The sequence below is a fragment of the Canis lupus genome, chromosome 24 (genome assembly GCF_048164855.1).
Source record: "Canis lupus baileyi chromosome 24, mCanLup2.hap1, whole genome shotgun sequence".
Taxonomy (NCBI): Eukaryota; Metazoa; Chordata; class Mammalia; order Carnivora; family Canidae; genus Canis; species Canis lupus.
Genome location: NC_132861.1, coordinates 38,806,760 through 38,830,423, shown reverse-complemented (window position 1 = coordinate 38,830,423; position 23,664 = coordinate 38,806,760). Strand labels below are relative to the sequence as shown.

Genomic DNA, 23,664 nt, shown 5'->3' with positions numbered 1-23,664 from the left:
TTGGCCCCTACATTTCCCAAAATTTAATGTATACTAAATGTTTTCTGAACTAACCTGATAAACCAATATCTTAGTTGCTGCTCTCTTCTATAAGGAAGTAATTTTTTAAATGTATTCCAGTCTCCAGAAGGAAAGGAAAGTTGAAAAAGGGGGAGATGGATGAGAGTAATCTTAGGAGGCAGGTGCAGCAAGGTCAGTTTGGCTTTAAGTGCCTCCTGTGAGATTTAAAAGATGGCTCCCCACAAAACATCAACACAATCTTCTAGTAAAATAAAACTGAGTTTGTTGCTTACTTCATTAAGGAAGAATGCAACCTGGTAAAGCATTGGCAGTATCTTAGAGTAGTGATAATAAAATCAGAATTTATTGACAATCAAAACCTGAAGACATTGATTTAAAATGGAACTTTAAAAACAGAGGCTTGATGAGTATTGAGTAAGGATCATGATGGGGTTCAGCACATACTACCTCAGAATATGACCCCTTGCTATATTGAATACTTTAAGCTGAAGGATTGAGAAAATCCAGGAGTGAGATCACTCTGACCTCTCCCCTCCCCTGAAACAGGTTTAAAATCTTCATTTGAGAAATAGAGAAAAGGAGCATTCCTATCTCTGAAAACAAAAGGGCACAGAAAAATTCTAACAAAAAGACCTTGCTCAGTTCCCTCCAATTTATTATACTTACCTCATACTCTCTGACCTATCATTTTTACACAACTACTCACCCTTCATCAGACCTAATGTAAAGATACTCAGGTCTGTTTCTTTGGGTCTTCATTTCCTTATGATGGCTCACATGTCATATAAAACTTACATTAAATAAAATTGTATACTTTTTTTTCTATTAGTTTATCTTTGTTAGTTTAATTTCAGACATAGCCAAAAAAGCTAAGAGGTTCAAGAAAGCCTTTTTCTTCCCTTGTATTCACAATCCAACAGCCAAGGCTTGAAAAGAGCAACAGGAGGAATTTGAGGTGTATATTGTTTATTGATGTTTTCCATTGAAGAATTGATGAATCTTTTGGAAAGTTTCTGTATTGAGCAATCAAATTGCCATGGACAGGAAACTCCTGGAAGAATATAGTCATGCTAATGAATACAGAGAATTTCACAAAGTTATGTTTATGTAGACAACCAGTTTTGGTTTCTGTGTCTAGCTGGATGAGGGTGTAGACAGTGTCTGTTCTAGGCATTAGGCTGGCATTAGTCTCCGAATGAGGCCTAATGAGAAGTAGTTATGGAGTCAAAGAGAATGGTATATTTGACAATTAGGAACACACACACACACACACACAAACACACACACTGAAATATTACACAGCCATAAAAAGGATGAGATTATGCCATTTGAGACAATATGGATGAACTTAGAGGGTATTATGCTAAGTGAAATAAATAAGACTAAGAAAGATAAATACCATGTTATTCTCCTCATAAATGGAATCTTAAAGAAAAAGAATAAACAGACAAGAAGCAGAATCAGACCTGCAAATACAGAGCTCAAACTGAGGGTTGCCAGAGGGGAGAAGAGTGAGGGTTGGGCAAGATGTGTGAAGGGGAGAGAGAGGTACATGCTAACAGTTATAGAATGAGATAAGTTATGGGATAAAAAGTAGACCATAGGGATCCCTGGGTGGCGCAGCGGTTTGGTGCCTGCCTTTGGCCCAGGGCGCGATCCTGGAGACCCGGGACCGAATCCCACGTCGGGCTCCCGGTGCGTGGAGCCTGCTTCTCCCTCTGCCTGTGTCTCTGCCTCTCTCTCTCTCTCTGTGTGACTATCATGAATAAAATAAAAAAGTAGACCATAAGGAATATAGTCAATGATATTGTAATAGTTATGTAAAGAACAAATCATAGCTACACTTGTAAATAAGCATAATGTATAAATTTGTTAAATCACTAAATTGTATCCCTGAAACTAAAGTAACATTGTGTGCCAACTATATCCAAATTAAAAAGAAAAAAAAAAGGAGGAAAAAGGAGGGGAGGGAGGAAGGAGGAGTAGAAGAAATCTCCAGACCCCTGCATTCCATAACTCTAGGATCTGGAAAAAAGAGCAAAACATGGTAAATTGATCCTCATCAGAGCCAGTTAATCCTCCTCTACCCTGATGTTGTGGGATGCCTCTGATTGGTCAACTCAAGCTTCTAAGACCAGCTTGAGTTGTTTTGGTGTTTAACCTATCCATCCCACCACATGATCATGATTAAAACTGTGTCCCAAACATCTCCATAGCTCTGCCACTCACATTCACTGCTTGAATTAGAATTAGCATGACCAACTGTCCCAATTTGCCTGAATTAGAATTAGAGTGACCAAACTGTCCCAGTTTGCCTCTGTATTTTAGCAATGAAAATCCCACATACTGGGAACTCCTTACTCAGTCTCAAGCCTAGTAGCCAGCCAATCTTGTCACCTAATTAGGGTCTACCTTCTCCTTTCTTGTCTTGAAAGAGGAGCAGAATAGATATATTCTTGTCATAAGTACTTGAGCAATTTCTTTTTTTTTTTTTACTTGAGCAATTTCAAGTTTCTTTTTTTAATGGGAGGTGTTTCCCTTTGGCAAAGTATATATTCCAACATTTACTCTGAATATAGTCCAAAACTATGGAAGCTCTTGGAAATCAGGTCAAACACATCACCGTAGTAGGAGGATGAGAAGAGGGAGGATTAAGTGTCTTACATAATAATCTCACATCACACACACACACACACACACACACACACACCAAAACATGTATATCTTCAAACAACACAGAAATTTTTATTTTGAAATGAATCACTTAAAAGACTGATATCAGGGGGAGTGATACTTTTGCTGGAAGTTTGGTGATTATGAAAGTAAGCAGTGATGATTGTGGTAATAAGATGAACATTTGTGTTCTAGGACTGTCCTGATATGAACACCTTGGGATCAAGGCTTGTTTTACAGGGTTGATCCTTTCAACACCCCCAAGGGCATGACAAGCTCAGGTTAGATTTTGGCAGATGTTAGCTGCAGACAAGAGCCAGTCTAGTGGAGAAAGGCATATGGGTCTGCAATTCAAGTTGGGTGGGAGGTGGTGATGTGCTTCAGGGTATTCACCTTTACATAGAGGGAATCCGTCCTGCATCTATATGAGGAAAAACTATCAAAGCCTATGTAGGATGACTAGGATGGAGTTGAGGGAGTGAATAGGGACACTGAGGTAGACAGTCTGTCCTGGGAACTTAGTCAACATGATAGGGAACAAGGGAAGACAGAGACTTGCTGGGTTAAATGTCCACATTGTCTGTACAGGAACATCACTAATTCTAATTCTGTTTCCCAGGCTGGTGGGATGTGTCAGTAATATTGTTCCTGTCATGATCTGGATTGGCTCAGTTGCTTGGCTGAATTTAGGTTAGATAGGCCCAGGGGCTGTGCAGGGAAGGGCTGCTATGGAAAACGAAGCCTATAGAACCCCTGTACTATTAAGCACATAGTTGAAAAGACCTCTTTAGTAACACAAAGTAGTTCCTTGGTACTTTCTAAAGGTCTGCCCTGTGTGTTCATTCCTGAGCTAAATTGTGGGTAACATGCCATAGAAGTTAAGACATGGTACCTATCTTAATTTGGGCTGCTATAAGAAGTTATCATAGGTTGGGGGGCTTAAATAACAAACATTTATTTCTCATATTTCTCAGGTAGAGAAGTCTAAGGTCAAGGTGCCAGCAGATTCAGTGTCTAGTGAGGGCAGTCTTCTCACTGTATCCTCATGTGGCAAAAGAGGCAAGAGTACTCTCTAGAGTATATTTTATAAGGCACTAATGCCACTCATGAGGGCTCCACCTTCATAACCTAGTCACCTCCCAAATCCTATCTTCAAATACTACATTGGAGATGAAGTTTCAACATATGAATTTTGGTAGGACACAAGCATTCAGTCCATGGCAGTACCTTACTTCAAGAAACTTGCTATCTACATGATGATAATGCAGCTGTTCATGACAAAGATGCAAGGTTGATGCTTATTGAAATCACAAAGATAAGTGTTGACTCCTACTCAGGTTAGGATATATTAGATGGCACTGGCCACATGGTATATTAAGAAATTATTTGGGCATCACTGTGCAGTTTAGCAATCCACAACAGACAGGATTCTCAACATGTAGACAGCACCCATTTGGGTTACTGGTGGTGTCCCTAATCATAGGAAGGAGAAGTAGAAGTAGAAATCTTCAGAAATTATTTCAGCATCCAGATTAATGCTAGTGGTGGCTCTCACGTTATGGAAATTCTAGTTTTAAGTGATATGATGGTTACTGCTTTAGGAAAAGGCTATCCAGCAAATTAAGGTGCTCCTGTTGGCTGCCTAGACTATAGACATTTTGGGGAAAAAGTTACACTCATTCCAAAGAATTTCAGTTAAAAGAGGATAGAGTAACTAGCTATCCTTGCAGAGGAGAGTAACTAAGAGAATCAGAGGTCAAGGCACTGGAAGTCCTTGGCCTTCTTGGTGATTTGACTTGTTCACATAGGTCAACAGAAGACTATTTCTGAACTTCTTGAGCAAGTGCAGCTTGCCTGTCTGTTTCCTCTGTATTTAGTACATATTGGGGAGAGGAGTCCGGGTTAGTGGTGAAGACCTCGTGGGATATTAGTGTTCAGCTGCACTAAGGTTAGGACCCAAGCCAGGAATGGAAATAATCATGAAGGTAGACGAAATGCAGATCAATAATTTTTACTTGACTTTGTGTCTGATGACACTAATTCCACTCTCTTTTTCCAAGTCTTCGGAGAACACTGACTTTCTAGATCTACATTTTATATTCCTTGGCAAGTACGCCATTATCGGACAGCAAGTTAACAAAAAACAGAATTTGGTTCTCCCTTTGGTCTCTGTTTCAGGTAATATTCTGCTAAAAATGTTTTCCTATCAAATACTATTAGAAAGAACTAATGGATTATGCTTTTATGAATCTTGAAAGTTAACTGTGAATTGACCTTATTTGCAAAAGGTGTATATTCAAAGGCAAAACAAACAGCAATCAAATTCTTTATTAATATACTACTAATGATGACTTTGAAGGCATGTAAAATATATCTTATAGGCATTTAAATTATGTCTCTGTTAGTATTTGTCATTATTATAGCAACTATATGTCTCTTAATTGCTACCTTGTGAGTCTCCAGAAGGTCAGCAGGCTGACCTTATTTATTGCCTGATTTATTCTGGGGTTCCCCTGTAGCACCGAAACTAGCACAGAACTGGATACTTACTAGAAGCTCAATAAATGTTTGCTGAATTAAACTGATCTGGCATCTGGACAACCTGGGCAATGTTCCACTTTGTCTCTGCTTAGCTTCTGTACACAGGACACATGCTGAGAATGGATGACATCAACCTCACTCTGATGTTTTTTACAGCTGCAGTAAACATGAGAAGCTTGGCAGAATGTCAACGAGCCAAGTTCAAAAATGTAGAAAGAACAGTACTTTGTGGCTGCCAGTTATCTGGAAATGCTACAGCATTTTTAGAGATATAATACTAATTGCCTAATACAATTATCACAATGACATGAAGTAATGTATTTAAATTACCTTGCACAAATCCTAGCTTATTTGCTGAAGAAGTGTTGCCTATTATTGACATCATTATTAATAGGTTAATAGTAATAAGTCACATGGTATAATAACAGAATGCTAGAAAAACAATTTGGTGTACAGTAAAGCCAAGAAAATTCCATCTGAGTAAGATTATTTTGGACTTAATACATAGGGATGTGGGAACTAACTAAACAGACTGAGGATGAAGACTTGATAAATGGTACTTTGGCTAAGAGAATCCTACATGTCTTATAATATTCAGTTCTATAAACTTCTTTTTAAAAATATTTTATTTATTTATTCATGAGAGACACAGAGAGAGGCAGAGAGGCATAGGCAGAGGGAGGAGCAGGCTCCACGCAGGGAGCCCAATGTGGTACTCCATCCCAGCACCACAGGATCACACCCTGAGCCAAAGGCAGACGCCCAACCGCTGAGCCACCCAGGTGTCTGTAGTTCTATAAACTTTTAAAAAGCCCTTCCTTCATCTTTCTCTTCTCTTGTTCCCACAGTGGTCTTCAGAGGACCATCAGAGGTCCCAGCTTTGTATACCTAAAGCTACCAAATTGCTATCACTCCCCATGTCACACTGCATCTCTCTCCAATCCTTATCAAAAGGAGCCATGCATAGGGAAAATTTTATAACCTTTTCAGAGGTGAATAAACAGAACAAACACATTCAACTGGAACCTCCCAAAGTATTCTAATATGCTCACATCCACACCATTGTGATGACTACTGCTTTCTTTGTCTATTTTTCTATTAAATTTTTAATTCAAATTTTTATTAATTATTATAAGTGTGTTATAATAATATGCTACATTATGCATTACTTATGTGTGGTATAAATATTTAACTATCATAAATATGTTAATGAAATAATAATTTGTTTTAATAGTTTTTAAAAAATATAATTATTTTCTTGGCTAGATTTTATTTAATTTCTTTCAAGTTTTTATTTAAATTCTAGTTAACATACAGTGTAATATTAGTCTCAGGTGTAAAGCCAGCAGAAAAAGGGCAATAATAAAGATTCTAGCAGTAAAAAAGTGATATAGAAACTAAAAACAACAATGAACAAAAACAAACAAAAAAATCAGTAAAACAGATCATTAATCCAGGTCTTGATTCTTTGAAAAAATTAATAAAATTTATAAACTTTAACCAGACTTATCAAAAGGAAAAGAGGAAAAATCCAAATAAATAAGAAAAAATGAATGAGAGAGGAGAAATACAACCAAAACTATAGATATACGATCATAAGAGAATATTATGAAAAACTAAATGCCAAAAATTGAACAACTTGGAAGAAATGGGCAAATTCTTAGAAATATAAACTATGGAAAAAAAATAGGAGGAAATAAAAAACTTGAACAGATCAACAACTAGCAAAGAAATTGAATCAGTAATCAAAAATCTCCCAGCAAATAAAGATCCAGGGCCAGATGACTTCCCAAGAGAATTCTACCAAACATTTATTTTATTTTAAATTTTATGATAGTCCCACAGAGAGAGAGAGAGAGGCAGAGACATAGGCAGAGGGAGAAGCAGGCAGGCTCCATGCACCCACCAGGAGCCCGATGTGGGATTCGATCCCTGGTCTCCAGGATCGTGCCCTGGGCCAACGGCAGGCGCCAAACCACTGCGCCACCCAGAGACCCCTCTACCAAACCTTTAAAGAACAGTTAATACCAAATTTTTTAACTAAAAAAAAAAAAAAAAAAAGAATAAATACCTATTCTTCTCAAATGATTCCATTTATGAGGCCAGCATTACCTTGATTCCAAGATACCAAAAGATGAAAGACCTGTACTCTGAAAACTGTAAAACACTTATGGAAGAAAGTGAAGAAGATTCAAAGAAATGAAAACATATTCCATGCTCATAGATTGGAAAAACAAATATCATTAAAACATCTATACTACCCAAAGCAATCTACACATCTAATCAAATTTCTATAAAAAATCATCAGCATTTTTCACAGAGCTCAAATAAACAATCCTAAAATTTGTATAGTACCCCCAAAGAACCTGAGTAGCCAAAGAAATCTTGAAAAGGCAGGGCAAAGCTGGCAGCATCCCAATTCTGAACTTCAAGCTATATTATAAAGCTGTAGTCATCAAGACAGTATGATACTGGCACAAAAAAGGACACATCAATGGAACAGAATAGAAAACCTAGAAATGGACCCACAACTATATGGTCAACAGATCTTCAACAAAGCAGGAAAGAATATCCAATGGAAAAAAGTATGTTCAACAAATGGTTTTGGGAAAACTGGACAGCAACATGCAGAAGAATGAAATTGGACCACTTTTTTTATACCATCCACGAAAATAAATTCACTAAATGTGAGACAGGAAACTGTCAAAATCCTACAGGAGAACACAGGCAGCAACCTCAGACATCAACAATAGCAACTTCTTACTAGAACTCACCTGAGACAAGGGAAGCAAAAGCAAAAATGAAATATTGGGACTTCATCAGGATAAAAACTTCTGCACAGTGAAAGAAACAATCCACAAAACTAAAAGGCATCTTACAGAATGAAAGAAGATATTTGCAAATGACATATCTGATGAGATTAATATCCAAGGTATATAAAGAACTTACCAAACTCAACACCTAAAAACCAAATAATCCAGTTAAAAAATGGGCAGAAGACATGACTAGACATTTTTCCAAAGATAACATACAGAAGGAGAGAAGAGACACAAAAAGATGCCAAACATCACTCATCACCAGGGAAATAAAAAATTACAATGAGATATCACCCCACACCTGTCAGATTGGCTAAAATTGACAGCACAGGAAATAACAGGTGCTGGTGAGGATGCAGAGAAAGAATCCTCTTACAATGTTGGTGAGAACGCAAACTAGTGCAGTCACTCTGCAAAACAATTTGACATTTCCTCAAAAAATTAAAAGTAGAACTATCCTATGACTCAGCAGTTGCACTACGAGGTATTTACCTAGAGGATGCAAAAATATAGATTTAGAGGGACATATGCACCCTAATGTTTATAGCAGCATTATCAACAATAGCCAAATTATGGGAAGACCCCAAATGATGAATGGAATAAGAAGATGTGGTATATACACATAATGGAATATTAGCCAACAAAGAGAATGAAATCTTGCCACTTGTAATGACATGGGTGGAGCTACAGTGCATTATGTCAAGCAAATTAAGTCAGTCAGAAAAAGACAAATACAATATGATTTTACTCATATGCGGAATTTAAGAAACAAAACAAACTAGCAAAGGGGTAAAAATGAGAGAGAGAGAGAGAGAGAAGGAAGAAACAGATTCTTAACTATAGGGAACAATCTGATGGTTACCAGAGGAGAGGTGGGTGTGGGGATAGGTTAAATAGGTGATGGGGGTTAAGGAGTGACTTACTGTGATGAGCATAGGGTGATGTATGGAAGTGTTAAATTGCAGTATTGTACACCTGAAATCAATAGGACACCATATATTAACTAATGGAAATTGAAATTTAATAAAAAGAACAAGGGATGGGAAGGAATAAATCATATCATATAACATGTATTACTGCACTTCTCTTATGAAGGATAATCCTTTATTATTTTAACTTAAGCCTTTGGCTTTGATTAAGGAGCATAGATTATAAAGCATAGGGTGAATTACTTCTTCTGTGACATCCCTATAGGATGATGTATAAACAAAATTGTAAGCATAAAGAAACTGTGGAAGGATACAGAATAAACTAGCAAATGTGGTTACCCATAATCCAATCCATAAAGAATTGGATTCGGCAGAGATAGAGTGCTCCTCTAATATATATTTTCAATATTCTTTCAGTTTTTGAGCTATTTTACTATACTGTCTATTCATAAAGTAAAAAAAGAAAGAGAACTAAACACAAATATTCAATCATATTTTCATTATCTCACTATACCTTCATCAAAACACAGTATTTTGGGTAAAATAAATGATCATTCTTCGTAACAGGAGGTTAAATAGTATCCTAATTCATGAATATATCAATTGTTCTTTCCGGTTAAGCACAAGGTACAGTTTTTTATAATAGCATACACCTAGTCACTGAATAATAATAGTAATAGTAATAGTAATAATAATAATAATAATACAAATTATTTGCTAAGATATTGGAAAACTATTCCTTCAGGATAACTGTCCAAAATGAAATCATATATGGACAGTTTGTTTAAAATAATTCAATACTGCGTCACTCACACACACACACACACACACACACACAGACACTGTTTAAAATGAGCTCAGCAGAGCATCTGGGTGGGTCAGTTGCTTAAGCGTCTGACTTGATTTTGACTCCGGTCATGATCTCAAAGTTGTGGGATTGAGCCCTGCATTGGGCTCCATTCTCAGCAGGGAGCCTGCTTCTCTCCCTCTCTCTTTTCCTCTGACTCTCCCCCTGCTCACATACACTCTCTCTCAAATAAATAAATAAATAAATAAATAAATAAATAAATAAAATCTTTAAAAAATAAAATGAGTTCATCAAATTGCAGTGCATACTCAAATATATGCCTTCTCCCAAGAGACCAGGAAAGTATAAAAATACATGATGATCATGAGGATGTGTGCATCTGCACAGATTATTGTTGCTTTTGAAAACTAGAGAAATAATTGTCCCTGACTCTCACAGGAGGGGAACAGGTAGGTCAGAGGCTGGTGGGAAATGTCATGTCTTAAGAGCAGAATAATGGAAGAGAAATGTGTAACTTTACCAATTGTCCTTAGAGGGACCAGGACTATTATTAGAAAATCTGATTCTTGTAGTAGATAACAATATGCTTCTCCTTATGTGGTTTATCCTTATATTGGTTACAATGACCTTTGAAGAAAGTTTTTATAAAGGGAAGAAATCACGTTACAAAACAACATGGTAAGACTGAGGCATTTCCATTCCTAAAGCTGTCTTTGGTTATGATACTTCTTTGAATCGGTTGCAGTTACTTGAACTCTAGAAATGAAAGATCTCAAAGTCCAGGACAGCCATGCCCCCTCTTCCCACATTAAAGTTTCTTCTCCTTCTACTTCATAAGACTTGTCAAAAAAGCTGCCTTAGCCTTTGTCAGCTCCAGAAAATATGGAGTGAGAGAAGCGTGGATTCCAACAGTAATTTGAGCCAGTTGTACTTTTCATGAAGGCAGGACGGCACCATAGATTCTCCATTTGTCGTCCATAGGAAGCTGGAGTGAGGGCAAATCATAACCAGTGCTTACTGTTTATAATAGCTGCTTGTAAATATGAGGCTGGCTAATTCATAGGTTAATTTACCATAGAAAGAGCTAGAATCCAAAATACAGGATTTAATTGCTTATTTGACTTAGCAGTACTATATACTATTCTGACTGCTATTAATTTTTTTTTCATATGCAAGAAGACACTATTAAGTGCTAAAAAATTAATAGCATGGCTAGGAAAACAATGGTTTTGTCAAAACTTCTTGAGGTTTAGTTAACATGAAGCAGCTACTTGCATTTCTGCTTGAAATGTATATCAAGTTTTATTCATTCAATTATATATACTGTCATTAATTTAACAGGTATTTGAATGCCTAGTATGAGCCAAGGTCTATGCTATGCTAGGTACTGGGGATTTAATGGTGAATAAAACAGATCCCTGCCTCTCCAGAGACTGAAGGTCTAATGGAGAGATAGACATTTAGTTAATTATAATCTTAGATAATGTTAGTTGTTAGTTTCTAAAAAAAAAAAAAAAAAAATTCCTGCTGGGATGTTGATTGGAATTGCCTTGACCCTGTGGATAATTATGGATAGAACTAACATTCGTGTGATGTTTACTATTCTGATCTATGAGCACAGCATATGTATTAATTTATTTAATGATTTTTAAATTTCTGTCATTGTTTTATAGTTTTTTAAAAAGATTTTATTTATTTGAGAAAGCGAGAGAGAGAGAGAGTGAGAGAACAGTGGGGAGGGGCAGAGGGAGAGGGAGAAGCAGACTCCCAGCTGAGCAAGGAGCACGACACTGGGCTCGATTCCAGGCCCCTGAGATAATGACCTGAGCTGAAGGCAGATACTTAACTGACTAAGCCACCCAGGCACCCTTGTAGTTTTCAATATACAAGTATTGCACAGTTTTTGGTCAGATTTATCCTATTTCATATTTTCATAGTATTATAAATCATTTAAAAATTTTCAATTTCTCTGTTCATTGTAAACATGGAAATACAATTGATTTCTACATATTGGTCTTGAATCCGATGATTTTGCTAAATTTGTTTATTGGATCTACTCTTTTTTTTTTTTTTTTAAACTCCACAGAATTCTGTTTTAGGTTTTTATAGATTCTACATAGAAGATCACATCAACTGTGAATATAGATAGTATCACTTTTTTCTTTCCAACCAAGATATTATTTCTTTATCTTGTCTTGTTGCCTAGTGAGGACTTCTAGAAAAATATTGAATAGAAATGGTGAGAATGAATCTCCTGGCCATGCTCCTTATCTTAGGAGGGAAATATTCAGGCTTCTCTTGTTAGATATGTAGTAGGTTTCTCTTAGATGCCTTTTATTGGATTAATATTTTTTAAAAGATTTATTTATTTATTTATGATAGACACAGAGAAAAAGAGAGAGAGAGAGAGAGAGAGAGAGGCAGAGACACAGGAAGAGGGAGAAGCAGGCTCCATGCCGGGAGCCTGACGTGGGACTCGATCCCAGGACTCCAGGATCGTGCCCTGGGCCAAAGGCAGGCGCCAAACCGCTGAGCCACCCAGGGATCCCCTATTGGATTAATATTAAGCTTCTATTTCTAATTTGCTGTACAATTTCATCAGGAATAGATGTTGTAATTTCTGAAATTTGTTTTTTGTGTATACTGAGATTTTTTTCTAAGTTGGTAAAAATGGTGAATTATGCTGATTTTCTAATGTTAAACCAATCTCGCATTCTTGGGATAAACTCTATAGGGTCAGGATATATATTATTGATTTTATATAATGTTGAATTTAATCTTCTGGAAAAGCAGGCCCAATTTGGCCTATCAAGTTTTTCTTGGTCAAGATTTTGATCATGGTACTCCTCAGTACGTTCCTCGGTCTTCAATATTTTCTGCACATTGGCAACTGAAGCCAGAGGCTTGATCAGAATCAGGTTTAATCCTGTTAGCAAGACCATAGTGTGTCTTTTCATCAAAAGGCACTTTTTGTGTCTCCTTTTGTGACATTATCAACCTTTGATGATTATCATCAAAATTCATTAATTTGTTGGGGGTTGTAAAATAAATGGTGATACTGTAATCCCATCATTTCATTCTCATGAAATATTTCTCTCATATATTATTTGGTGATTCAGTAGAATCACCAATTCAGTAGAATGAAAGATAGGAATTAGGCTGAATTCTTTCCCTTTACTTATAGGTTTTCAAAATAACAAATTAATTCCGTATCATTCTAGAATGATACTGATTATATATATTTTAAAATTTTATTTATTTACTTATTTATTCATGATAGACAGAGAGAGAGAGAGAGAGAGAGAGAGATTGGCAGAGACACAGGAGGAGGGAGAAGCAGGCTCCATGCAGGGAGCCCGACTCGGACTTGATCCTGGGTCTCTAGGATCAAGCCCTGGACTGAAGGCAGGTGCCAAACCACTGAGCTACCCAGGGATCCCCCTGATTATATTTTTAAATGTATCATTTGAACTTAAATTTTTTTTTTGTATTTCAAGATACACTTTCTAATCTCAAATTATTTCATCTTTGGTCAGTGGGAAGTTCTTCAAATTGGCTCTTATCTTTTTGACATGACCCTATTAGTCTTTTTTTTTTTAAGATTTTATTTATTTATTCATGAGAGACACAGAGAAAGAGAGAGAGACAGAGACATGGCAGAGGGAGAAGCAGGCTCCATGCAGGGAGCCCAATGTGGGACTCGATCCTGGGACTCCAGGATCACGCCCCGAGCCAAAGGCAAATGCATCTACCACTCAGCCACCCAGGCGTCCCTGACCCTATTAATCTTTGAAGATTCCTTGCTTTTTGGTATATCAAGACATCCTACATGTATTATTTACATTTCATGTTCTGGACCTGGAACCAGCTATTTCTCCAAGAAGCCTTGGTTTCTTTTAGTTGCAAATGGTATTTTAAGACAGCAATATAGGTGCCAGGACATGCTTACTGTTACTGAGTTTTCAACATGTCTTGGCTTGTATTATTAATTGCAGCATAATAAACTCTCCCCAAATCTAGTACTTTAAAGCAACAATAATCTTTTGTTTTCTCACAATTCTGAAATTTGAGCCCAGCTTGCTGTGGACTATTAGTGTAAGCTGGGACATGATGTCAGCTGGAACATCTTTATCAGGCTAGAAGATTACTCACGTGGATAGCAAGTTGGTGTTGCAATCTGGCAGCTCAGCTTGGGCTGTCAGTCAGGTCTCAGTTTTCCCCTGCATGACTTCTCCACTTGGCTAAGTAGAGCTGCTCACAGAATGGCTGCTACATTCTAACAAGGAACATCCCAAGTCCTAGCATTACAAGAAGATAGACCTCAGTGTGCAAGTACTTGTCAAACCTCTGCTTGCACATTACCTGTTCATGTCTCATTAACTGGTCATGGTAAGGAGCCCAGAGTCAGTGCAGGTGGGAACTACACAAAGCAGGATGGTATGCCGTACTGGAGGCCACCATAGTACCAATGTAACCCCAAGCCCTTTCAATGAACAGAGTTTGTGTTCCTTTTAGTTTACTTTAATAATTTTATTGTATTTTTACTTTTTCCTTGAACTCTGTCACATTATTGTTGATTTTTCCATTTTTACTATGTAGTTTTTTACATGTCTTTCATCATCTTCTTGGTGTCTTTTGATTAATTAAAACAAATAAGTTTATAGGGAAGCCTGGGTGGCTCAACGGTTGAGTGTCTGCCTTTGGCTCAGGTTGTGATCCCGGGGTCCTGGGATCGAGTCCTGTATTGAGCTCCCTGTGGGGAGCCTGCTTTCCCCTCTGCCTCTCTCTCCTACTCTCTCTCTCCCTCTCTGTCTCTTATGAATAAATAAATAAAATCTTTTTAAAAATAAAAAAAATAGTTTATAGTTTTACCTAAGAGAAGTAAGATGGTGTTGGAGTACGAGGATCCTTGGCATGTCTCAATAGACAAACAGAACTAGAAAACTATCAAATCGTCCTAAATATCCCAGAAATTGACCTGAGGACTGACAGAACAAACTGCACAACTAAAGAGAAAAATGGAGTCACATCAAAGAAGGTAGGAAATGCAGAGACCATGGTTTAGGGGAGAAACAGAACACAGATGCTACACAGGGTAGGGAGCTGTGGTCATGGAGAGAGATGAGAGAGAGAAGCACATGGGGGAACATACAAGGGAAATGTTTCCCCAAAGCCATTGGCTTAAAAAATAAAAGGGGCTAAATTTCATGAATTCTTGCAATGTATGGAGTTTAAAGCCTGGGGTTTTAAAGGTCAGTGGGTTTTGCTGGGTTAGAGACTTGAGGGCACTATTGTGTTCCTGGAGAGAAGACAGGCAAATGACCCAGTGGCAGAAACAGTGATTTGAAGAATACCTGGTGCACACAATGGGGAGATTTTTCACTCTTCTTCGAGTGTGTCCCTGAGAGGCAGCATTCACAAAGATGCCTCTCCTGGGATAAAAGAGCTGGCTGGTGCCATTGTACTCCCTTGCCCCTCAACGTAAACACAGAGATGCCTGGAGGAAGCAGTGCAGCACCAACACTGGCTGCCTAACTTGCTTACACCGGGCCTGATGCCTCATGCTCTGGCTGGACTATCCTCAGTGAAGCATGCCCCAATCCCCGTGTGGTGGGCCCCTCCCCCAGAAGACCAGCACAAACCCTTGCTTACACCCTGTCTCCCAATCAGTTCTGCAGAGCCTCAGTTCTCACAGAAGTAATATGAGATCTCATTTCACAAGCCGACCAGAGCACAGCTCATTAAAGCTCACCTCATTCAGGCCAAAGACCAGATACTGCCCACTGCAGGCAACCAGGGCCTCTGCAGGCAACTGGCCTGAAGGACAGAGCAGTCAAAACACAACAGCAGAGTGCTTGCCGCACACACCAGAGACAACTCCCCAAAGCACTGGGTGCTGGGCACTACTTGACCTTTTTTTCATAAGGCCATTACTTCCAGGAGCAGGAGACATAACAGGCTTTTCTAACACAGAGAAGAAGGCAGATACTCAGACAAAATGCCAAGATGGAGGAATTTATCCCAAATGAAAGAACAAGAAAAGGCCACAGAGAGCTAAGTGAAATGATGATAAATAACATGTCTGATGGAGAATTTAAAGCAACAATCATAAGGATACACAATGGACTTGAGAAAAGAAGGCATCAGGGAGACCCTTACCATGGAGATGAAAGAATCAGAGATGAAAAATGCAATAAACAAGATTAGAAACAAGCTTGAGGCAGCAGGCTGGAAGAAGCAGAGAAACAAGAAGACAAAACAATGAAAAATACTGGGAGAGTAAGGTAAGATGGTGGAGGAATAGGGTAATCCTAACCCTGCTACCTCACTGGAACACAGCCAGATAAATATCAAATCATTCCAAACACTCAAGAAATCAATCAGAAGTCTTAGAGAACAAAGTGCACATCTAAAAACCTGAAAAATGTCCCACAGGAGGTGGGAACCTTGGAGAGTTGATCCATGGGGGAAAGAAGAGTGGGTGCTTCTCAGGGGAGAGAGCCTTGACTAAACAGGGAATAGTGAAATAGAAGGAGGGGAGAGAAAAAAACATGGGGGAAAAAAACCCAGCAAAAACACATGCCAGGGACTGCACAAGAAAACTCAAAACCACTGTGCTCAAAACCACTGATGGGGGGAAAAGGAAAACTCAAAACCACAGTGCTCAAAACCACTGATGGGGGGAAAAGGAGAGGGCTACAATCCTGCCAGTTTTCTATAAACAGCAGAGCCCAGATTCTGAGATGGGAGGTTTGTGACATAGACAGGCTGGGGTCTGGGGAGCTGAATGATGCTCCAGTGGGAGAACAGAGCTGAGCCATAGCAGCAGGCAGCCTGAAGATTCCCAGGGTCACACGGGAAAAAGCAGTTGCTTGGAGTTCATTTGGAAGAATGATATGGCCTCTCTGTAAGCAAAAGTCTCTGCAGGCACTATCGAGCCTCCCTACCCATTGGGATAGGAGCAAAGACAACATCCCAGGTCTACAAACCCTCATGCGGACTGTGTGTTGCCATTTACCATAGACCGCACATGGTCATGGTACTGTCTTCTGCTACAAGTCAAGACCAGCCACAATGCAGAGAAAGCCTCCCGCAGAGGATCAGAGTAGATTTGTGACTTGGGAGTCTCTGAAGTGTGGGGTTTTGAAACACAGACACACCTTCAATCAAACACAGAGGTGCTGCCTCATTCAGCAGGTGGACAGTTCTGACACAGACAGGATAAGGGCATGGATACCAGGGATACAGGAGGGATCATCATTGTGCATCTGAGGGCTCACTAAAGAGGGATGGTGAGCATTTCCCACTCCAGAGAGATGTGAATAGGAGGTGGACATTTTCTCCCCATACGCAGAAGCTTGAGCCACATCAGTGAGCTGAACAGTGCCACCAAGTGGAGAACAGAGACAGAACACCAAGCCCCACTGTCATCACCTCCTCCTCACCCCCAGTGCCCTGCAGGTACATCTCCTCCAGGGTGATTCCACCTGAGAATCAGAGCAGCGAACCCTCCCCAAGAAGACCAGCACCAAATCCTTCACCCACACCAAGTCCACTAATCATAGAGTGCTGCAAAACGTCAACTCTAGGAGAAACAGGATCTAGCATTCTTTGTTTTTTGTTTGTTTGTTGTTTCTTCCTTTTTTTTTTTTTGTATTTTGCTTTTATCTTTGTTTTTATCTGTCATTTTTGTTTGTTTAGGTACAGAAAGAGTAATTTTTGTTAGATACAGAAAGCAATTTTTAAATTTCTTTTTATTTTATTGTCTTTTAAAATTTTTATCTTTACCCCTTTTCTTTTGGTCTATGTTTTTTCAAATAAGCTTCTTATAACAAGTAGACCAAAACACAACTAGATCTATCTTCCTTTATGTATTTTATTTTATCTCATTTTATTTTTAATTTTTTTTCAATTGTTCAATTTTTTTTATTTTTATTTTTTCCCTCCAAAATGTCAAGACAGAGGAATTCACCCAAAAAGAAAGAACAAAAAGAAATGACAGCCAGGGATTTAATCAATGCAGATATAAGTAAGATGTCTGAACTAGAATTTAAAGCAACAATTAAAGGATACTAGTTGGGCTTGAGAAAAGCATAGAAGCCACTAGAGAATCGATTACTGCAGAGATAAAAGAATTAAAATCCAGTCAGACTGAAATTAAAAATGTTATAACTGAGATGGAAAATGCAAACAATAATTAGAGAATACTATGAAAAATTATATGCCAACAAGCTAGGTAATCTGAAAAATGAACAAATTCCTACAAACTTACAAACTACTAAAACTGAAACAGGAAGAAATAGAAAACTTGAAGATCCATAAGCAGCAAAGAAATTGCATCAGTGATTCAAAATCTTCCAACAAACAAAAGTCCTGGACCAGATGGCTTCCCAGGGGAATTCTAACAGACATTTTAAGAACAGACATTAAAGAAGAATATGTGTTCTCAAATTGTTCCGAAGAAGAAGAAGAAGATGAAGAAGAAGAAGAAGAAGAAGAAGAAGAAGAAGAAGAAGAAGAAGAAGGAAGAAGAAGAAGAAGAAGAAGAAGAAGAAGAAGAAGAAGAAGAAGAAGAAGAAGAAGAAAGGAAGGAAGAAAGGAAGACAGAAATGGGAGGAAAACTTACAAACTCTTTCTACGAGTCCAGCATTACATTTCAAACCAAAGACTCACTAAAAAGGAGAGTTACAGCCCAATATCCCTGATAAACATGGATGTAAAAGTTCTGATCAAAATACTAGCAAATTGAAAGAATTTGCTCAAATTCTTTACTAGCAAATTGAAAGAATTTGCTCAAATTCTTTACTAGCAAATTGAAAGAATTTGCTCAAATTCATCAAAAGAATTATTCACCATGATCAAGTGGGATTTATTCCTGGACTGCAGGGGTGGTTCAATATTTACAAATCAATCAATGTGATTTACTGCATTAACTTTTCAAAAGGATAAGAATCATACTGATCCTGTCAATAGATTCAGAAAAAGCGTTGTACAAACTACAGTCTGCTTTCTGGATAAAAACCCTCAACAAAGTAAGGATAGGTGAGATGTATCTCATCATCATAAAAGCCATATGTGAAAGACCCACAGCTAATATCCTCCTCAATGGGGAAAAACTGAGAGCCTTTTCCCTATGGTCAGGAACAAGACAGGGATGTCCACTCTCACCACTACTATTACAACATAGTACTGGAAGACTTAGCATCAGCAATTAGACCACAACAATAAATAAAATGAATCCAAATAGGCAAGGAAGAAGTCAAACTTTCACTATTTGCATATGACATGATACTCTATGTAGAAAACCTGAAAGATTCCACCAAAAAATTATTAGAACTGGGTCACTTGTGTGACTTAGTTGATTGTCTGACTCTTGATCTCAAGATTGTGAGATCAAGCCCCATATTGGGATCTGCACTCAGTGGGGAGTGTCGTTGAGATTTTCTCTCTCTTTTCTTCTCCTCCTCCTCTCCTTAAATGCTCTCTTTTTTTCTCTCTTTCAAATAAATAAAACTTTATTAAAAATTGCTGGAACTAATACATGAATTCAGCAAAGTTGCAAGTTATAAAATAAATGTGCAGAAATTTGTTGCATTTCTATACACCAAAAACAAAGAACAGAAAAAGAAATCAAGGAAGTGATCCCATTTGCAACTGCACCAAAAACAGTAAGATACAAAAGAATAAACTTAATTAAAGAGGTAAAATATCTGTACTCTGAAAACTATAGAAGACTTTTGGAAGAAATTGAAGAGGACATAAAGAAATGGAAAAACATTCCATCCTCATGGATTGAAAGAACAAATATTGTCAAAATACCTGTACTACCCAAAGCAATCTACGCATCTAATTCAATCCCTATCAAAATAGTAACAGCATTTGTCACAGAGCTAGAACAAACAATACTAAAATTTATATGGAACCACAAAAGACCCTGCATGGCCAAAGCAATCTTGAAAAATAAAAATAAAACTGGAAGCATCACAATTCTGGATTTCAAGCTATATTCCAAAGCTGTAATCATCAAGACAGTATGGTACTAGCACAAAAATAGACAAATAGATCAATGGAACAGATTAAAGAACCAAGAATTCCACCCACAACCATATGGCCAACTAGTGTTCAACAAAGCAGGAAAGAATATCCAATGGGGGGAAAAGAACGATCTCTTCAACAAATGGTGTGAGGAAAACTGGACAGCAACATGCAAAAGAATGAAACTGGACCACTCTGTTGCACCATATACAAAAATAAATTAAAAATAGATGAAAGACCTGAATGTGAGACAGGAATCCATCAAAATCCTAGAGGAGAACACAGGCAGCAAACTCTTTGATCTTGGCCATAGAAACTTCTTACTAGACACACCACCTGAGGCAAGGGAAGCAAAAGCAAAAATGAACTATTAGGACTTCATCAAGATAAAAAAACTTTTGCACACCAAAGGAAATAATCCACAAAACTAAAAGGCAACCTACAGAATGGGAGAAGATATTTGCAAACAACATATTGGCTAAAGGGTTAGTATACAAAATCTATAAAGAACTTATCAAACTCAACACCCAAAAAACAAATGATCCAGTTAAGAAATGGGTAGAAGACATGAATACACACTTTTCCAAAGAAGACTTCCAGATAGCTAACAGGCACGTGAAAAGAGTCTCACCATCACACATCATCATGGAAATACAAATCCATGATAAGATAGTATCTCACACCTGTTGGAACAGCTAAAATAAAAAATATAAGAAACCACAGGTGTTGGTGATAATGTGGAGAAAGAGGAATATGAAGTGGTGCGACCACTCTGGAAAACAGTATGTAGGTTCCTAAAAATGTTAAAAATAGAACTATTATGTGATCCATCAATTGCACTACTAGCTATTTACCCAAAGGAAACAAAAATATGGATTCGAAGAAGTACATGTACCCTGATGCTTATAGCAGCTTTATCAATAGCCAAAGTATTGAAAGAGCCCAAATGTCCATTGACTGATGAATAGATAAAAAAGTGGTAGGTTTATGGAATGGAATATCACTCAGCCATCAAAAAGAATGAAATCCTGCCATTTGCAGTAACATAGATGGAGCTACAGTGTATTGTGCTAAGTGAAATAAGACAGAGAAAGACAAATACTATAGGATATCACTCACATGTAACATTTAAGAAAGAAGACAGATGAATAGGTTCCTGGCCCGAGCCTGAGTCCTAGCCTCCTGAGTCACCCTCTTGCTCTCCGAACAGCATGAGCTTAACCATCTTCTCTTCCAACTACCGGTCACTGGGCTCCGTGCAGTTGCCCAGCCACCGGGTCCGACCCATCAGCAGCAGCGCAGCCAGCGTCTATGCAGGCATGGGGGGCTGGGCTCCCGGATCTCTGTATCCCGCTCCACCAGCTTCCGAGGTGGCTGGGGGTCCGGGAGCCCAGCCGTGGGGCTGGCCGGGGGTCTGGCGGGCATAGGGGGCATCCAGGGTGAGAAGGAGACCATGCAAGACCTGAATGACCGCCTGGGCTCCTACCTGGAGAGGGTGAGGAGCCTGGAGGCTGATAAACAGAGACTGGAGATGAAAATCCGGGAACACTTGGAGGAGAAGGGACCCCAGGTCAGAGACTGGGGGCATTACTTCAAGACCATCGAGCACCTGAGGGCTCAGATCTTTGCAAGTGCTATGGACAATGCCCGCATCGTTCTGCAGATTGACAATCCCCGACCCGCTGCTGATGACTTCCGAGTCAAGTATGAGATGGAGCTGGCCATGAGCCAGTCTGTGGAGAGTGACATCCATGGGCTCTGCAAGGTCATTGATGACACCAATGTCACTCGGCTGCAGCTAGAGACAGAGATCGAGGCTCTCAAGGAGGAGCTGCTCTTCATGAAGAAGAATCATGAGGAGGAAGTAAAGGGTCTATAAAACCAAATCGCCACCTCTGGGTTGACGGTGGAGTTGGATGCCCCCAAATCTCAGGACCTCAGCAAGATCAGGCAGATATCCGGGCTCAGTATGAAGAGCAGGCTCAGAAGAACTGGGAGGAGCTGGACAAGTACTGGTCCCAGCAGATCGAGGAGAGCACCACACAGACCTCTGAGTTAGGAGAAGCTGAGATGAACCTCATGGAGCTAAGACATACTGCCCAGTCCTTGGAGATCAATCTGGACTCAATGAGAAACCTGAAGTCCAGCTTGGAGAACAGCCTGAGGGAGGTTGAGACTCACTAGACGATCAGATGCAGCAGCTCAACGGGGTCCTGCTGCACCTGGAGTCAGAACTGTCCCAGACCCGGGCAGAGGGGCAGTGCCAGGCCCAGGAGTATGAGGCCTTGCTGAATGTAAGGGTCAAGCTGGAGGCTGAGATTGCCACCTACCGTCACCTGTTGGAAGACTGGGAGGACTTCAATCTTACTGACGCCCTGGACAAGAGAAACTCCTTGCAGACCATCCAGAAGACCACCACCAGCAAGATCATGGATGGCAAAGTGGTGTCTGAGACCAACAACACCAAAATTCTGAGGCGTTGAGGCAGCAAAACAGGGTATCCTTTGAGGAGCAGGAGGCCAATAAAAGGTTCAGAGGTAAAAAAAAAAAAAAAAAAAAAAAAAAAGAAAGAAAAGAAAACTGATGAACACATGGCAAAAGGGGGGGAGGGGAAGGAGAGAAGGAAATAAACCAATAAGATACTCATAATGATAGAGAACAAACTGATGGTTGAGGGAGGGATGTGCGGGTGGAGGGGGGGATGAGCTAGATGGGTGAAAGGTATTGAGGACACTTGTTGTGATGAGTACTGAGTGGTATATGTAAGTGATAAGTGAATTCTACTCCAGAAACCAATATTGCACTATATTAACTAAATAAAACTGTAATTAAAAAAAAAAAAGAAAAAGAATGAAGTTGAACAGAAAAGAGACAGAAGATTATACAATGAAGAACAGACTTAGGGAACTGAGTGATTCCATCAAACATAATAAAACTCATATGATAGGAGGCCCAAAGAAGAAGATAGAGAGAAGAGGGCAGAAAATTTATTTGAGGAAATCATAACTGAAAACCTCCCTAAGCTGGGGAAGGAAACATATCCAGATGCAATAGGCACAGAGACCTCCCATCAATATCAACAAAAACAGGCCAACACCCAAATTTTGTAAATAAATTGGCAAAATATAGTGATAAAGAAAAAAATCTTAAAAGCAAAACCGAAAAATTGTTAACTTACAAGGAAAGATCCATAAGGCTAGCTGGAGACTTCTCAACAGAATCTTGGCACAGAAAGGTGTGGTATGATATACTCAATGTGCTGAATGGGAAAAATCTGCAGCCATAAATACTCTATCCAGCAAGCTTATTATTCAGAATAGAAGCAGATAGACAAGTTTCCCAAACAAACAAAAACTTAAGGGGTGTGAATGTTACCACCCCTGCAAGAAATAGTAAAGAGGACTGTTTGAGTGCAAAGCAGAGACCAAAAGTGACAAGGACAAGAAAGGTTCTGAAAAAATCTCCAGAAACAAGAAAACAAGTGATAAAATGGAAATTAATATATATATATCTATCGATAATTACTCTGAATGTATCTGGACTAAACATTCCAACAAAAGACATGTGTCAATGGATACAAAAACAAGACCCATCTATATGTTGACATTTTAGACCTAAGACACCTGCAGATTGAAACTAAGGGGATGAACAAATATTTATCACGCAAGTGAATATCAAAGAAAGCCAGAGTACTGATACTTAAAACAGACAAACTAAAATTTACTTATTTATTTTATTTTATTTATTTATTCATGAGAGAGACACACACAGAGAGGCAGAGACATAGGTAGAGGGGGAAGCAGGCTCCATGCAGGGAGCCCGATGTGGGACTTGATCCCAG

The 23,664-nt window shown here is 38.8% G+C and overlaps 1 long non-coding RNA gene and 1 pseudogene across 1 annotated transcript in view; one reads left to right on the top strand and one right to left on the bottom strand.

Annotated features, from left to right (window-relative positions):
* The window catches only part of LOC140616060 (uncharacterized), a 32,620-nt gene extending 9,548 nt beyond the window's left edge, over positions 1-23,072 (bottom strand). Inside the window, exons 1-2 of the long non-coding RNA XR_012016558.1 lie at positions 23,002-23,072; positions 20,063-20,159 (exon numbers count right to left, since the gene is read on the bottom strand). This is a non-coding gene — a long non-coding RNA (uncharacterized lncRNA). The remainder of the gene's footprint in view (positions 1-20,062; positions 20,160-23,001) is intronic.
* Positions 21,035-22,351, top strand: LOC140616553 (keratin, type I cytoskeletal 18 pseudogene; annotated as a pseudogene).
* Positions 23,073-23,664: the final 592 nt, after the last annotated feature.